The following is a 17,295-nucleotide window of genomic DNA, read 5'->3' as shown; positions in this document are numbered from 1 at the left end:
TTCTGATACCCTTGATAAGTATAAGCAGAGGGCTGGGAGATGAACCATTTACAGGTTACCTGTGTCCATTAGAGACATAGGTACCAAACCAGGGATGAATTTCCAGTTTCCCATCCAGTTGTCCAAGTTGCACTTGAACTGGGTTAGGGAGGTACTCTGCTTCACATGGATGGGGAGCCTGTTCCATAGATGGGGTATTCTTTGGGATACATATCTATCTCTCTAGCAGGTCCTATTTATATCACAGGCAAGGTTTAAATCATCTATTTGTTGTTGAATGAATGGAATGGCCTCTTTCTCTAATGGTCATCACTATGTTAAGAGAACTGGGACAGGTAATAAATAGATACACAAGCAGATCTGCAAGACAGACAGATAAATACATAGACAGATAGATAGATAGATAGATAGATAGATAGATAGATAGATAGATAGATAGATAGATAGATGTTTCCCATAAATTTAAGTTACACATGCAGATATGTATTGTAAATAGATCGATAGGACAGTTCCCATTAATTCCAAAACCCCATGTACCTCACAGAATGTTTAAATATATATGTGGATATTAAGTGGACAGCAGTCATCCCTACTAAATGAAATCATTAAAAAAACAACAGCAGAAAAATGTCAGATGTCAGTCATCTGAATAAAATAACTATTATCTAAATATTTATGATCTCTCATATATATATATATATATATATATATATATATATATATATATATATATATTTATATCAGAGCTCTCAATTTTTACCAACATAATTTGGAACAAAATAAAAAAGTAGCTAAGGAAGAGGTCCCAAAGTAGGGATACATTTTAATTGCTTGCACTATTATCTTAGAAATTCTTAAAATGATTTCCAATTTTAGGAAGAGTGGAACAAAGCATTGAGAAACATCAGGCATCCCTTCAAAATAGAGACAGTTGAGAGGTCTGCTCTCTCTCTCTCTCTCTCTCTATATATATATATATATATATATATATATATATATATATATATATATATATATATATATATATATATATATTTATATATATATGTATGGGTTCCCTTCTGTATCTCGAACTACTGAAATCCCGAATTTCAATAGCCCGAGACCAGAAGAGCAAAAGTGTAGAATACCAAAATCCCAGAAGTGCGAAATTCAAAATCCCAAAAGTTTGGAGATTTTGAATTAGCGGTTCTGGTGACGCGGTGTGTGAGTGGGTGGTTGGAGATGTAGGTAATTGTGTGTGTTTTATGGGTTTTGGGTAGAGTTTTAGTGTGTGTCTGTGTGTTTTGTTAGTGTGATGTGTGTGTGCGAGGGGCATGTAGCTTGTGTGGTGTTTTTTTGTGTGTTTGTGTAGTGCAACCTCGGAGTTAGTATATTTAAGTAGGGGGAGTGTGGGGGGTGCAGCCCCCCACATGGCAGATGAAGGGGTGCTTGTCCCCCTGCTTGTATGTAGGGTAGGTGTTTGTGTACGCACAGGGAGGTGTATGTTTGTGTTTGTGTTTGCAGTATGTTTAGCGTAGAAGTCGCAATTTTAAAATTTGCGCTTCTGGGGTTTTGGGTTTTTGGATTTTAGGCTTAATGGTCTCGAGATACTGAAATTCGGGATTTCAGTATTTTGAGATTATGAAGTGAATCTATATATATATATATGGATAGATAGATATGTGAGGTGTGTGTGTGTGTGTGTGTGTGTGTGTGTGTGTGTGTGTGTGTGTGTGTGTGTGTGTGTGTGTGTGTGTGTGTGCGTGTGCGTGCGTGTGTGTGTGGGTGTGTGTGTGTGTGTGTGTGTGTGTGTGTGTGTGTGTGTGTGTGTGTGTGTGTGTGTGTGTGTGTGTGTGTGTGTGTGTGTGTGTGTGTGTGCGTGTGCGTGCGTGTGTGTGTGTGTGTGTGTGTGTGTGTGTGTGTGTGTGTTTGTGCGACTACCCCTATAGCTATTATATATCAGCCTTATCTAGCTCTCTGTCTTGCTGCACACTGCTGTAAGGGCTGCTGTTCTGTACTAATTACAGTGCTGTTTTGTACCAATTACTGTGTATCTAGTGAATCACAATTGTGCAAGTCTTAGCTCATTTATCCATAGCTTCTTATTGTTTAGTTATGATGCTTGAGACTTCCAGTGATTTTACAAGTAACTGATGCCATTAGAGTCTAAGAAAAGGAATCTAAGTATAATTTTTGCACTTGCACTGTGTAGTTCCCATCCATTTTGAATGATCATTACAGTGATATTTAATTGCTTTTCTACACTTTTTTAAGATTAAGCTGTGTTTCAAACTGCTGTAAGAGCAGCTCTTCCATACAAATTATAGTGTATCTAGTGAATTGTTAAGTTAATATTAGGCATCTGTGTATTGTTTCTCCACACTTGGGCTCCAAACCAACCATTTTACATTGAAAGAGTTTAAGTCTGCACTCTTGTGTCAGAAGAGGGCTGATTTTATTCATATGAGCTGGGAATTACTGGTAGAAATATCATTGTTTGCTTATCTGATTGGTCTGTGGGCTTAGTTAGAGTTAAACTTGTTTTTTTCTAAATGTATTTAGGCCTTACTTCTGTGTGAAGCTGCTCTTTATGCAGCAGTCTGTGCAACCGTGGTTTCAGTGCCCTGTATATACGCAAACACCAAAAGTTGAACTTTCCCTATAACACTACATTTGAATATTACTTCAGTCCTCCAGCACTCACTAGGCAAATAGTGTGTACAGTAAGCAGTGCTTACACATTCACTTAAGAATATTTTACTTTGTACTACCTTATCATAGTACCCACGACTATCACTGCTTGGTGAGCAGCTGGTCTGGGGGTTGGCCAGCATCACAGGCAAAGTTAGTTGCAGATTACATCAAGTAAGCACCCCCCATACAGTTATAAACACCTACCACTCCTGTTCTTTTCAAGTACATTAAGACTGGCGAGCATGGATGGGCACTGTCCTACCATTTCTGTTTCCAGCATGGTGGACATGAGTGTCCTGAGGCAATGTAGCAATTACCTCATGTACACTGACAACCACTTAATTTTCAAACAGACAAATACAGTATGTGAGAGATGTACTTACACATTGTTACTGGAGGCCAGACTCTCACATACAGACACAAAATGGAACAAATAGGTTGTCAGCAACCCACACACACACACACCACTCACTGCACCTGCTAAAAAGCATCCACATAGACCTGCATATGCAGAGGTGCTTACATGTAACCTACCCAAACCTTAAATTCTTTCAGGTGCAGTCCTCAGAAACTCCGTATTCACACAAACATGACACTTAACAGCATAACACATAAAGGCACATCTCAGTGTGTTTAAACTACCAAGCCCATAAGGCAAAATATTTCACAACCCATTATTTTGGTTATAGGTGACTCCATTGTGAGATACACCTATGTCACCTATGCAAGGCTTGATAAAGAGAAGGTTACAGTTAGTTGCCTGTCAGGGGCCAGGATTCTGCCAATCACACAAGCATTCAGGTCACTCACTCCTAAGTACCAATATGACTTAGTCAGTATCCATATGGGTGTATCTAAACTGAGGAGCACTTGCCTGGACTATATGAAGAGACATGCTTGAAGTCTCAGAGTATGTGTCGCAGGCATGTATGAGCCTAACACTGAGCAGCATTCTGCCATCCCCAAGGATGATGTCAAAATACAGACAGAAAATAACTGAGTTTAACAATAGGCTTAGATACTGGTGTAATAACAAAGGGGTCCAATATTTGTCAGCCTGGGAGGACATAGTCGAGAGACCATGCAGATCTGTTAGAGTTGGTCTCCATCTGTCATCTCTGGGCTTTCTGATATTGGCAAAACATTTTCCACCCTTATTTTGCCTTTTTAGGCATTAAAAATAATAATAACAGTACAGAAACAAACTTAAATAACAAAGCAAAATAAATTAACAACTAAGCACTTTTGCACATAAAATATCCAGGCTTCATCACAGTCAATATTGCAGCATTTAAAACTTCATTAAATAGACGTGTCTTTATATCAGTGGCAATCAAAATTTTGAAACAATTAAACAGTGTATAACTCATGAACTAAATCATCAAAACCAAGAAAATAAATAATTATTCACAGCAAACATATGCTAACATAATCAAAAAATACCCCAGTTTATAAAATAATGGTATTTAATCCAAAATAATACAAAAAAAATGTGATGTCTAAAATGTATATACACAATATAAATATAAAACCAACCACCATTCAAGTAATACCTGCTCAGATTTTTAAAATACCAGTAATTAACTAGGAATCATTAATACCTGGTCTGTTAGTGGCATCCAGTCTCAGTTGCCACAAGGTATCTGTGCTCTAATACAGTTTCAATATCACCTCCCTTATCATTCATATACACCCAGTCAATAATAACAAATAATGTTGTTGTATCTTTCGGCTTTTCCCGGTTAGGGGTCGCCACAGCGGAACTCCGGTCCGCTAATGATTGGCAGTAGATTTTTACATGCTGAGTTGCCAGCCCTGACGCACAACCTTCAATGAAGGTACACCCATTCACGCATGTCTCCACACAGAAGACACTCTAGCTGAGAATCGAACAGGACTTCTTACTGTGAGGCGACAATGCTACCGCAGCACCATAATCTCTTAAAATTCACACATTCCCACTAGTGTCAGAATAGAGCAATGGTCACCTTCTTATTCTTTACATCACCTATCCACTCTTTCAACCTTCTTACCATTTTTCCTATATAGAAGGCATTACATAATGTGCATGAAGCTAGGTAAAACACCAATTCGGTGTTACAATTACACATCCCAGGATAATCAATAGCTCTTTGTAGTTATAAACAGTTACGTAAGGTCTGCCATTAATAAATTTACAAAATTTACAACTACCACAGTTGGTCATCTCTGACTTAAAACTGATAACATTAGATTTTTTGTTATGTTTGAGCTATCCCTTAATATTCTTGTTCCTGCTGAAAACAACCTGCGGGTTCTAATCCAATTTATTTTTAACAACAGATGGAATGGCCATATTCCTAACCATTCTAATTGTCTTATTAATCATAAAAGCATCGTGACTGAATGGCACAACCATAGCCCCAAATCTGTCTTCCATTGTTGTCCTAGCTTTTTCATCTGTATTCCTCCTACTTCCAGGTTTAAAATCGGGGCAAATCTGATCGGTGTCAATCTCTGAAAATCCTTTTTAATGTTATTCAACATCCAAACTGGATAACTTCTCTCTACAAATATATCTATCAGGTGAACAATTTCTAACAAAAAAAAAAAATACCATATTAAGTAATTAATCTTGACAACCACACTATTTTCTTCTTCACAATACCCCTTTTCTGAAAGAAGGGATGACAACTGTTAAAATGTAAAAATGAATTAAGAACAAAAAATAGTAGAAGCAAAACTTGTATTGTTAAATTCTTGTACAAATAAATATCCAAGTAGTCAATCCTATTTGAATGCGGTCTTCCTGCTCTAGTGGTCATATACTGGCTAAAGATTGAGTTATATTGGCTAGGAGTGTTAGGCTCTTGCCATGTTAGCCTAGTAATTTCCTATGAACCAATGAACCTATGAAACTATCAATCCACTCTAGCTACTATATAGCAGTCTACATATCTGTCTCTGGGATTTAGAAACAAAAACTTAATTTGGCTGTGTAAAATTACCACAATGATACCAAGTACAAGTCCTGTGATGGAGCATGAGGGAAATTATCAACTGAGAATAAGACAGGACAATTAACATCTTAGCTATTAACTAATTAAGAAATCTGTTCATGTAAATGTCAGTGCTCGTGAATGGAGAAGAGGGTGTAATTATAGACCTCCACAACAGCAGTAGTGAGAATGTTCCATGCATGCAAGTAGGCGCCTCCTTTCATATATCCTCATAATAATATGAGAAATGCAACAAGCCATAATATGTGGCTCATATCAAGAACCCTGCAAAGTTTACTCCTTTAAATAGGGAGAAAACTGGAGTATAAAAACATCAGAAATAGAAAAAGCAAGCAGATGGACCCAAAGAATGATACATGTGTTTGTGTGTGTGTGTGTGTGTGTGTGTGTGTGTGTGTGTGTGTTTGTGTGAGTGAGTGTGTGTGTGTGTGTGTGTGTTTGTTATTTTAGAGTGAAACATCAACTGCTCAAATGATCCAAACACCAAATAATAAAAAGTGATCTAACAAGACTGAAAAAAGAAAAAAAATATATATTTTTTGTGGGTGGGCCTCATGCCTGTTAATAACATATACTATCTCTGAGATTGCACAATAGCAGGGAAAGGGAAAATTCCCAGACCCTGTTGTACCTTGATGTGTATATATCTATCTCTCCCTCTCTCTCTCTCTCTCTCTCTCTATATATATATATATATATATATATATATATATATATATAGGTTTACTATCAAAATTTCGAACCGCACTCCATCGACTGTACTATCGTCGAACACAGAAGTTCGAAAACGGGAATGTCGAAGTCAAAAAACAATCTAGGAATGGGTTTTAACATGGGTCGAGGTAGGGGAGATGTTTGTAGTTCGGAATAATACTGAACACTTACCTCGACCCATGTTAAAACCCATTCCTAGATTGTTTTTTTGACTTCGACATTCCTGTTTTCGAAATTCTGTGTTCGACGATAGTACAGTCGACGGAGTGGCATTCGAAATTTTGATAGTAAACCACATATATATATATATATATATATATATATATATATATATATATATATATATATATATATATATATATATATATAAATATATATATATACACACACACACACACACACACACACACACACACACACACACACACACACACACGCATATACATATCTGGGTCTACCTCTACCCACCTAAATTACATTTCTCTGAAACGCAATTTCATGGCCCTGTTTTTCCAGAAGTGCATTTATCCGAAAATATACTTCCATATAAAACCGAGTCAACGAAAAAAAAAAAACCTGCAACCCCTCCGCTACTTATATATTCTAACTCCGAGTTTGCACTACAGTAGAGAAAAAGGAATATTTCCTTATCCTCACTGTGCCTCATCTACAACAACAACCTTGGTTGCTTTTTGTTGACTCGGTTTTTCATGAAAGTGAATTTTCCGATAAATGCACTTTTGGAAAAATGGGGTCGCGAAGTTATGTTTTGGAGAAATGTAATTTTGGTGGGTCAAGGTAGAACCATATATATATTTATATATATATATATATATATATATATATATATATGTGTGTGTGTGTGTGTGTGTGTGTGTGTGTGTGTGTGTGTGTTATAACAGACAAACACCAGCAGGAAAGCTGCTGCACAAATGTAGGTGACAACGGACAAACACACTTCCTGACAGACGGAGGACTCATGCTATGGGAATGACTGGATTATAAACAGGAGTGACACACAAGAGTCAGGAACACCATGATTGGGGTGGAGTGGGGTCCTGATTTCCTTCACTTTGCTTTGAATGGGACACAAGCAAATGTCTTACAGCCCCATGATTGCCACAAACTGTGCCCTACCTCATATAGCACACTATGCAGTGCCAGGCAGAGGAAAGACTCAGTTATTCACATGACAATGGTCTTCTGTCAGCCAATGTGGATATCATACCCCCATTCCACAAAGCCCTCAGTCATCTTCTCCATCTCTTGTAGGATAAGATGATCTAACCACCTACTAAGAGACTCATAGCAGTGTCGGAAAACAACCCTGTCCATCCCCTCTATTATTCTATAGCTAGAGATCAGCAAGGAAGCTTCCAGTTTACATTATTGCCACATGGCATAAATCACTGGATGGTGAGGCATGTCTGAACGGAGATGACGAGATGGAAGGAGAAGTCAGGAGGCAGATGGAGCAGAAACCACTGCCAAAGTACCGAAATATGTTGTTTGATACATCATAAAGTAGTATCACAATTGGAGAGAAATAAAAAAAAATACTATATTCAAATAAAAAAGATGGATAGTGACAAAGAAATGCAGAGAAAACAAAATCATCATTATCATTTCTGCATCTAACAGTCAGCTCTACATGTTCCTACAAGTGATGTAAACATCTGCTTAGTATGCAAGGATGCCAGAGGCCATAATGATGATTAGGTACTGAATATCATATGTTCCTATTAAAAGATGTACATACAAAGTTGCAGAAAAAGATTACCAATGGGATCTGGCTGTCAGAGGCCATGAAAGTGTGTGTGGGTGTGCCAGTGTGAGTATGCCATGAGGGACATGGAAAATGCAAGGTCAGGTTGACATGGATACTGTTGCAAACTATGCAGTCCTATGGGCTTACCATACCGATGTATCATACCACAAGCCAACAAGACAGTGATAGCAATAAGGTCAGTTGGCATCCTAAGACAGGCAACTACCATACTGTTAGAAGGTATTTACTATGGAACAGAGTTGTCATAAAGTAGAAATATCATGGGTATTCCATTCTGAAATGGCCCCTGCATGGGCATTTGGTAGTGAAATGCTTAGCTCATATGAGGAGACTTGTACCTTTCTTGCTGTAATAACCACTGCTCTGTGGCAATGCACAGATCATGATAGTGTGCCAACATACCTAGATGTCTAAAGATTTTGGTGCTGCACATGATGCAAGGGCATGCTGTGTAGTGCATATGTTTGTCAACAGTCAATGCTCGGATCTTGGCAGAACATTAGAATTCCTCTCAACAAGGAATCAGCCAATATGAGAACACTGTTTTTGTCTCATTATGACATGGCTCCTTACCTACAATACTGGATGGTGAATTGTTACCATTTCTGCCAGTACTCCAGAGGGCCTTCTTCTTCTCTTTTTAACCTCTTGAAATTGGTCCTACTCATGTAATTGCTCACTATTACTCCATAATCTTTTGCTTTGACTAGAAACAAAGGAAGCATTAATAACTAAATACCTTAGATTGAGTATGTGAGGACAACTCTGCATTATTGTGTTAACCAACTACTGGGACATCATAAATGGAGCTGAATTGGATTAACACCTCACTGCGAGTTAGAGGAGGTAGATTTTTTCTAGGCATCTTATTTGAGATATTTATTGGGACTACTGACCTCACTATTGAACGTATGGCTGTTAATATAACAATTTCCGCAAACAAAGGTGATTGCACCATTGCTATAAGCAAAATAATGTGCTGTTTTATATATTTACACTGAATCTCAGGACCACTACTTTTGACCTTTTCCTCTCACTGGAGTGGCTGGTTGAGATAGCACCTCTTCCAATTTCTGCAATATTGCCTGCACTCTTCATCATAGTGGTTGATAGCAATAGCAGCAGTAACACTCTGACAAGGCTTTAACAAAGATCCGCTGTAAAACTGGGGACGTTCCTAGAAGTCTCTCAGTAGGCACTCACAATGGTCTTGGTACATATGGTACATCATTTTTTTATTCCTTGCACACCACCTGTTGTTCTTCTCTACACAGTGCCTCATGAAGCCATATCCACATATCAGGTCACAGTCCAAAGAACTCTGTCCATGCATTTTGCTGCTGTCAATATGTGACGCATAATATTAGGCACCCATAGTTAGTGTGATATGTTCTGGTGCTATCATATTATAACTCATGTACATATCATGTAGAAGAACAGTATTATAGCATGCAAGAGTGTAATAACAGGACAGTAGCTACACATGTTTCCATTTCTGCACATTAGCACATCAAAAGGCCATACTAATACAAGTGTTTAACCACATTCCTGCCTGAGTCATAAATATGCACACTCATGGTCAGTATGCTTTGCAGGTACTCATGGGAGTACACAATGCTGATCGAGTCTCATTGTGCACCTTGGTCATGTGCACATTGAGGAAAAGTGCTATTCAGAGACATTTACTCCAAATAAGATCATTAGCATAATGACCAAGCTAAGAGTCTTGAAGCTGTGAGACAAAAAATCCATGGCCATTACCTTGATCACTGCATTATGGAAATTGCTTTGAGTGAAAAGTGTCATAGAGTGCATATAGTTGAACAAACAAGGAAGTGTCCTAATTTATCAACACTTAAGGGAAGTAATTGGGGAGTATTGCCTTCAAATTTTGACGTCTAATTTGTACATGTGCTGTTTGTTGCCCTCTGTGATTCTGTTTTGGGAAAGGAGATCAAATTTGTGGGCTTAGTTGACAAATACAGAGGACAGGCCACCTATAACTGTTATGTACACTCTGCGGGCAGACATGCTGCAAATTATATTCACAGTGTATGTCATAGTCAGTTGACATGTATTGGCAGTCGACTCAAGGTAGATTGAAATACACTTTTACACATCCACAACAATATATGTGCTGCTGTGTCCCAGAGACTCACAGAACATATGACATTTTCAGATTCTCAGATATACTTGTGTTTCTGCATGGTCTCCTTTGCCTAATACCATCCCACGCTGACTGTAAACTACAGTAAAATAATTTAATTTAATTTAATTTAACCAGTTTTTCTTATTCCTGTTATTACATTATTCTCCTGTGGTTTACAGTCTGCGAGTGGATTACATTTTTACAAGCTAATTTGTGTTTTGGCAGATTACACTACATGAGCAGTTCCTCCTGTTTTTCATGGTTTTGTATTGCCTGTACAGGCACATGTTCCTCTGGTTTGGTTTTATGGTCATTTTGCAAGCTGCCTCTGTCCATAAGGGAAATGATCAGTACCCCAGGAGTGAATTTACTGCTCCCCATCCATTTATCCAAATTTTTTTTTGAAGAGAGTGAGGGACTCATTTTGTTTTAGGAAGATGGAAAGTTTGTTCCATAGATGAGGCAGCCTTTGGTATACAAATCTTTCTCCCCAGCAAGTTCTGTTAGAGTCAGAAATAAGGTTCAGGCCCATGGAACCTGTTACTCTTGTATACTTCTCTTGTGAATATGTAACATTTTCATAGGGGCTGGATCAGAGAATGACTTGTATGTCAAGCATAAGTCCCCTCTCAGTAAACAATATGAGATGGAATAAAGGGATAGGAGCTTTAGTCAATCTGTATAAGATATTTGTCTTATAATTTATATTTTTTATTGAGAAACCTCTGGGGCCACTCCATTTGGTGTAAGTGCCCGATTAGGAACATGGAGAAGGGAGCAGTGTACTAGATTATGGGCCTGATAAGGGTCAAGTACAATGGCACTGTGACTTCTTTTGATCTTGACAGAAGGATTTCCTCACTACTGTAGCTACCTGATGGTCAAAGTTCAGATTACTATCTATCTGTGTTTCTAGGTCCTTCACCACTAGATCTATTTTTATGGGTGTGCAATCAATATTATAATTTGCACAGGTTTCTGGTTTACTGAAGAGTATGATTATGCATTTTTTAACATTTAGTCTCAGACCATGGTTTTGTAGGATGTCAGCATCATTTGGGGATTTAATGATTGCTCCCAGCTTGCAGTCGTCAGAGAACTTGCCAAGACAGAAGCCCCCAACATTGGCCTTCACTTCAGAGAAGTATATACCAAATAGGAGGAGTCACAACACTGAGCTCTGTGGGACACCACTAGTAACAGGTTTCTAAAAGGAAGTGGATTCTCCTATCTGGACAAAATGTCCTGTCAGTGAGCCAGTTGGCTATCCATCTGATGATGTAGGGATTTATGCCTACCTCAGTAAGTTTATCTATGATCCCAGAGTAGGGAATTGTGTCAAAAGCTTTGGCCAGGTCTATATAAGTGGTGTGCACTGTTTTACCCTCATCTGTCATGACTTTCTCAATGACGTCCACCAGACTGAACAGACAAGACCTCCCTTGTACAAAGCCAAATGGGTGTGGTCCAGTTTTTGGAGGGTTCCTGTGTCATTATCGATGAGGTCCACGATAATTCTCTCCATGGCCTTGCAGGTAAGACTGGTCAATCTTATGGGTCTGTAGTTCCCTGGGTCAGTTGATGGGCCCCCTTGTGCACAGGTATGACTACTGCAGTCCTGCATTACTTTGGGGCATAGCCCATTCGAAAGCTGTGGTTAAACAAGATTTCTAGTGGCCCTGATAGATTCTGTTTTAGGCTATTTAAGAAGCATTGTAGAATGTTGTTGGGACTTATGGAGGCTGTGTTTTTGACTTTGGTGAGTGCGATAAGGACCTGCTCTCTCATAATGACTGGTAAGGGGGCGGTTGCAGGTATTTCTTTGGGTGTGGTAGAAGGTGATGGGGGGGGGGGATTTGAATTGAACTTGGCCAGCAGGTTTGCTACAGTTTCAGGCTGGGTGTAAGTGTTGCCATTCATGATTAACTTGGCACATTGATGAGTGTTTCCTTTGAGGTTATGAACATAATTAAAAAAGCCTTATGGTCATCTTGCACCTGGGAAGATATCTTTGCCTCATAGCTTGCTTTGGCAGATTTGACCAGCTCTCTAATTTGTTTAGACTGGTGAGTGTCTTTTTGCACTGATCTGTCTGTTCCTTCTTGGCTTTGGAGAGGATTTTTTTTCCTTTTGCTGAATAGCCTATTTATGATAGAGGTGCACTGAGGGGGTTTATTTTTGCTAATAATCCTAAGTTTGACTAGGACAGGTACTGCCTCTTCCATGCAGCTATGAATGTAGCAGTGCTTTTGTGTACAGCTCAAAGTAGGCCTCAGTGTCATCTGAGTTTGGGGGGGAGGGGTCTTGGAAGTTTAATAAGCTGTTACTTAGTTTAAGGTAATTGGCCATAGTAAAGTTCTTAACAGGTTTGAAGTTTGATGGGGGATCTAGGTTAGTTTTAAAACTAAAGGGTATCATTTTGTGGTCAGATGTTACCAGGTAGGATTTAAAGCATGGGAGGTAGCAGCATTCCCCCATGTTCGTGAGTACTAGGTCTAAAATATTTATACCTCTCTTTGGGGAGCTAATTAGTTGCTCCAGGCATTTGCAATGACAAAGTCCAAAAACCTCTGAGCAAGTGAATTACGGGTCCTATAAGTCTTCCAGTTTTTGGATGGGTAGTTGAAGTCACCTATAAGTATGGTATTATGCTAAATGTTAAGAGATAACAGAAGATTTAGGTAGGAGGTGTAGTTTTCCAGACTCATATTAGGGGATCTGTAGCTAGCAAGGCTATGATAGGGGGTTGCAACTGTGGTTAGTTGGACACCTTCTCCCATTTATTTTTCCTGAGCTGAGGGGGATCAGAATGTATGAAAGGCATAGGTTCATAGTTTCATAGGTTGGTACTAGGCTATCGGCCCTAGGGCCTATACAAGCCTAGCCATAACAATTCCCTGGCTATTTCTTCTCACACTATTTACTTCCCTGGACCCCTGTCTGGCAGGGTGACTGACATGATCCCCGGGGTGAATTTCCTTTCTCCCATCCAATCATCAAGGTTCCTTTTGAAGAGGGCCAAAGAGGAACTCTGATTGATATGCATGGGCAGTCTATTCCGGAGTCTAGGGAGTCTCTGTGTCAGAAACCTATCCCTCCAGCATGTTTTGTTTACTGTGATGACAAGGTTTAGATCCCTGGACCGTGTGGCTCTGAGGGATTGGGATTTCTTTAAGTGTAGCATGTCCAACATAGCATTGTAGCCTTTGATAGCTGAGGAGTTTTCTAGGGTTCTGAACCATGTTTCTGTGACTGCAGATATGTCTACATTATCCAGGGAGCTGAGTTTTTTATTTAAATTCCTCGTGTTGGGCAGCAGTCCCTTTAGGTAGCCATGAGTGATTTTTTATTATATTGGACAGTTTACCAGCTTGGCACGGCCTAAAGAAGGCACTGTGGAGATAGATAAAACCTTTGCCAATATTCAGAAAATAAGTGATGGCAAGGACAAACCATCATGGTTTGTTGATCATGTCTCCCCAGGCTGACAGATATTGGATCTCATTGCTGTGACACCAGAAACTAAGCCAGTTGTTGAACTCAATCGTTTTTTGCTGGTACTGTGGCATCATCATTGGTGAAGGTATGATGCTACTAAAGGCTAGCTTCATACTCACTTGCAACATATATTCAAAGAGCTCTATCATGTCTCTCTTCATATAGTCCAGTGAGGTATGTCTTGGGTTGTTCATGTCCACATGGACTACGACTATGTTATACTGGTACTTGTGGTTTAAAGACTTAAGTTCCTTTGTGATCTCATGGATCCTGGCTCCAGACATATAGTTCACTGTGATCTTCTCCTTGTTTAGTCTGGTAAGGGTGACATCAGTATGTCTTACAATGGAATCCTCAATAACTAGAATCTTTGCCTTATGGGCTTAGAAGCATGGCTACCATGATTTTCAGAGTTATGTGTTTTGTGAGGTGCTACTGAGAGATCTTTTTAGGAGGCGTTGATGGTATGGGTAGATTACAAGTGAGTGCCTCTGCATATGTGGGTCTGTGTGTTTGTTCCTTAGTTTTGATAGTGAGTTTTTTGGGTGCAATGCTAACAACCTGGTTTGCATTTTTCATGTGTGTATATGTCAGAGCTTTGCCCTCAATGACATTGTATAACTACATCTCTTACACACTGTGTTTGTTCTAAAATTAAATGGTTGCTAGTAAACATTAAGCAGTTACTACACTGCCTCAGGATGCCCATGTCCGCCAGAAATAAAGATGGCAGGAAAGTGCCTATCCATTATACCAGGTCCTTAATAGATGGGAAAGAGTAGGGGAAATTCACTTAAAGGATAAAGTGAGAGTGTTTAGTGGTATACTATTAGGTGAACTGCAGTGGTACTGCCTTCTGCACAAACTGGCAGATCTTCAATCAGCTGTGAATGGTGGGAGACTATGGAGAGTTTCCTATGGAGGATTTTAAACTGGAGAGGTTTGCTTAAATACAAGTCACAAGGAACCATGTTTGCACTTTTACACCAGTAGAATGAAAAAATTTTACAACAGTTAACTCCTCGAGACAATTAAATAAACACACAATAAACATTTCACCAGCAGTTTCCAACTTGGATGGGTTGATTTTAACTCTCTGCTTGAACCAGAGTGCAACAGAACCCTTTTAATGCAAAATAAACTGGTTTTGAGTAAAAGTTAAGTAAAAAAAACTTTACAACAAAAGTCAGAATTCCTTCAGTATCAGGAATCCTTGGAAATAAGTTCTCTAAGCCTAAGAAATGCTCACAAAATACAGAAAAAAGTGTGCAAAGTGAAAGAAATACAATACAGAAAAAACTTTGCAAAACTTAGAAAAATTTTGGTAGATTCAGATCTTTAGCAAACTCAGAACAGCTTTTGCAGTATCAGAGGAAATTAGGAAATATCAGAATACTGTTTAAACAACCTAAAAACAGTGCATTAACAAACAGATGGTGTTTAATAAGAGCAGGCTGAAAAAACAGTGATAAATTCAACTCAGTCAATAAATGCAGCACAGAAGTGTTAAATAACACTAAGACAGTTAGAGAAAATGAAAACAAATACTTAGATCATCTTTGTAGGTTCAGATAATTTTAGAAGCAATCCAAGTCTTGTAGTCACAGATGTCCAATCCAGGCACAGAGAAGCTCTGAATAAGTGATCACAATCTCACAAAAATGTAATTATTTTATACCAGCAGGATGAAAGACTTTTACAACAGTTAAGCCCACAGACCATTCAGTTAAACACGCAATAAACTTTCTACCAGTAGCTTCCAACTTTGATGGGGTGAATTTAGCTCTATGCTCTCACCAGACTGCAAACAAACCCTCTTAACTCATTACTTCTAAATGACACCTCCAGGTGCATCTGCAGCTAACTGCTACTGACCCCTCTAGGCATCAAATATTGCATGTTCAGATTTTCATCAATAATTCAAAAATATGCTATATACAAGGTTTTAAAATATTTCATCTTAAAACTTACACAATGGCAAACTCAACTGTATTAATATTTGACCTCTGCCTAGTACAGGTAAAGAGATATTAACTGTTTTTATGATATTAATTTATATAGATACAATTTTCACATTTTTCTAAATATCTCAACAATCAAGAACACAGAAAGAACTGCTTAGCCTCATATGAAAGCTCTCAGCCAGATGAATAAAATGCTCCTGACAGTAAGTGTGTAACTTGAATGATTGTTGAGATATTGTAAGTTGTTTACAAAATATTACAAATACAATAGCTACTGTGTTTACTGTGACTTATAAGATTTGGTTTAAGACATAGAACCTAAAGAATACTACAATTATAAAAATAGTTTGTGCTGAAGATTTTGCCATTTAGACTTCTTTCATAATCCCTATGACTCCAGAGATAAGAATATGTGTTTGAAAGGTGAATACATAATTTGATTCTGTCAAATGGCTTAGGCTCCACCCATTGGAAGTTACAGTGCAAACTTCCTGAGCTCCACTGGAGTGAATGAACAATGTAAAACAAACTGGTTTTGAACTTGTGTGGTAACAAATGCTTTATTGATATTTGGTTTGCTTCTTTACCTACGGAGTGTTATTGTGTTCCTATTCTAAATCTTTTCATCTATAAAATCTCTAAATCAGTATAAATCCTGTGCTGAATATTAATGTTAAGAAGATGCAGAGTCTTAGTGAAGCAAAGCTTATGTTTTTATACCCAGAGAGGTAGCCTCATGCGTATTTTAACCCACTTTCTGCTTCAGACAACCGAACTATACTAAACACCTGCCAAATGCACCCACAAGAATGTTCAAATGCATTTCTTCCCACATGCCCATCACCCATTTTAACATAGTTTGTCCAGATCTTGTACATGTCTTCTTCGGCAGTACGTTGCTCCCTTAGTGTCTACTAGATCCCTTGAGGTAATTAAAGCTTCTATCATACTCACCATTTTAAGTAACATATACATATTAAATACTTGAATTATAACAAACTTTTATATCAAGTTAGTCTATTCAGCATTAAGTCTTTTTCTAAAATGGTGCCACACTAAGTAAACAAGTCAGAATAGGTCCAAGTCAGAACCTTTCTCATCTGCAAACAAGCTGAACCATTCTAAGGTTGGCAGTACATTAAAGTATATTGCAATGCATTCTTATGTACCTTGTACTGTAGCTATTATGAATATTCCCCTTTTTGAAGTTACAGGACAGAACAGACATGTTTGCACCACTTCTAAGGCACATAATCTCTCTCTCTCTCGTCTAACAAAACTATCCAATAAATAAACAAAAGAATTATCCAGATTGCAAACAGTTATTTTGGAGTGTTTTTATATATATATAAGGAAGTAATATCCTCCACACATTTAGGGGTATGCCACTGTCTGCATATTAGTTTGGTGGTTAACAGCTGGGGTAACATAATAATAATGTAAAGAAAAATGCTGCAAAAAGGACCAACAGAGCTGAGTACATTCAAAGTGTTTAACACAATGCTT

The sequence above is a fragment of the Protopterus annectens genome, chromosome 2.part1 (assembly GCF_019279795.1).
Source record: "Protopterus annectens isolate FY-2018-M chromosome 2.part1, PAN1.0, whole genome shotgun sequence".
In the NCBI taxonomy this organism is placed as follows: domain Eukaryota; kingdom Metazoa; phylum Chordata; order Ceratodontiformes; family Protopteridae; genus Protopterus; species Protopterus annectens.
This window is presented reverse-complemented; position numbering follows the sequence as displayed.